Raw genomic sequence first — 2,394 nt, forward strand, 5'->3', positions numbered from 1 at the left:
CTGTGTACAGAACATGGAAACATAGAAGAGTCATAATAGGGAAGTGACAATGAATGTTGATGACTGATGGTAATAAAAGTCACTCAATGATCTGATCTGCTCCTTATGGGGAGGACACAATGGGCTGCCTTCTGCTCCCTCCTCCATAGAACACACACATTGCAGGTGCTCTGTTCACCTACTGTCCTTGGTGATCATATTCTGCTACAATGATCTGGAGGTTACAAGCAATATATCTGGTGTCTGGGGGGAGTGGCAGTGTTTGGCGTGGTAGACTCAGTGGTGGCAGTATTTGGTGTGGTGGGGGTTGCAGATGCAGTAGATTCTGTGATTGCACTACTGGTAGGACCAGTTTTGATGGTTTCAGTGGTTTCTGTTGTGGGAGTAGTATTGCCTAGAGGAAGAGACAAGAAATATTACTGAAAAACATCCACTCATGAATAACCTATAGACGTGGCCCACCGACCCACATAACACATCAACCCCTTACCCCCACCTCAGAGTCACAGGAACTGCTGGAAATTGTAGTTAAATATAGACATCCACAGCCACAAAAGATGGGTGGCTTAGTCTTGATGTTCTCATCATGCAGCATTTGTGTCACATGCTCAAACCTCAGACAGGATACTATCTTCATGGAGTTTGTATGTGTATAGTAATATATCATGCTTTGTACTATGCTATGGCTTTTGATATATTTCTGTTGCTCTAATATTGTATACAAAAATCAATAAAAACTAGATAAGAGAAGTTTTGGTATAAATGTTGGAAGTTTCCTCGTTCCGGCAAATACTAGATCACCTTGTCCATTTTCTGTGAGGCTGCAACAACAGGTGGTCATCCTATGTACATCTCATCCCTTTCCCACCTGTCATCTGACAGGTCCACCATTTATAGATTTATGAGCCCCTGAAATACCCCCCCCCCTCCCCCCAAACACACACTGTGCTGCTATTGTGTTATTTGCAGGAACTTCCCGATTATACTTCCAGTGATATTGTTAATGAAAAGCATGCCCCCCCAGTCTGCACCCCTCATGCCTATAACCCCACATTTCTGCACCCCCCATACTTTAACCCCCATCTCTGTACCCCCACTCCTTAATCCCCCATTCTAGAACTCCTCCAATCCCTTAACCCCCCTTCCCCTTTAACCCCGTAATCCCTGCACCCCACCTAGTAATAGGTTTGGGGGGGCTCTGTCTCACCTCCTCCTGCGGGGACTGAAGTCAGTAAAAGGCCACAGGTGACCCAGATTGACAGAATTGCCCTCATGGCTCTGGTGTTGCTGCTCTCTGGGAAATGATTCTTCTTTCTGCGATTTTCATCTTTAAGCTCCTCCGAGTGCAGAGTCCGCTAACTGACGTCACCTGATAATTGGACTCGGTTGATAATTAATATCAGTGCATTGCTCACCTGTACAGGTATGACAGAGCTATTGCGGGGTATTGGTGGCTGTGTGCGGGTACAACGTGCAGTGTAATATCTACAGCAACCAATCCCCTTATAATAAAATGTCATTACTTCCATTACATAAAACAGGGGAAAATGTGAAAATAGAATCCAGAGAGGGGAGAGAGGTGGGGTTATAGTTGCCTGGCACCTGTGGCCAATGGAGTAGGAAGAGGGGGGGGAGGAATAGAACCCCATTGTTGGTGTCAGTGGGGGAGAAATAGAACCCCATTGTTGGTGTCAGTGGGGGAGTAAAAGAACCCCGATGTTGGTGTCAGTGGGGGAGAAATAGAGCCCTGGGTGTCCCCTCGATGGGGTGTGTCACCAGCTCTGCCCATTTCCTTTACCTGTGCACCGTTATTTCCTGTCTGCTGGGTATAAAGTGTAACTCTGACCATAAAGAATTGTTCACCTCTAGTCCAGCTAAAGCAGAAATTTGCCATTCACCCAAACCCCAATATTGGATAAGATGAGGGGTCCCCAATTCTGAAGACCGTTCATACAACCACAATCCTCCCATGATATTAGACAGAGACCCCCTAAGAAAGCCCTGAGACTGCAGCCAGGTGTCAACCAATGTTTTCACCCAATATATATATACAAAATTTACAAACATTTTTTTACATTGACTCCAATAAAAATATTGTACAATATTGAACCTGAAATGAAATATGTGTACATTTTGGGTAAATCTTGGGTGAAAACATTTCTGAGCTCTGTTGCACAGATTGATTCCTATAAAGAGCTGCAAAAAATTTGTCTGGAGTACAGCTTTATTGTGATCACCCCAGGGGAACCTGACAGAATCCCCCTCCCCCGGGGTACATACATACATACATATACCATGGTGTACATACATACCTGCATACATATACCATGGGGTGCATACTGTACATGCATACATACATACATATACCATGGGGTACATACATACCTGCATACA

The sequence above is a fragment of the Pyxicephalus adspersus genome, chromosome 7, assembly GCF_032062135.1.
Source record: "Pyxicephalus adspersus chromosome 7, UCB_Pads_2.0, whole genome shotgun sequence".
Lineage (NCBI taxonomy): Eukaryota > Metazoa > Chordata > Amphibia > Anura > Pyxicephalidae > Pyxicephalus > Pyxicephalus adspersus.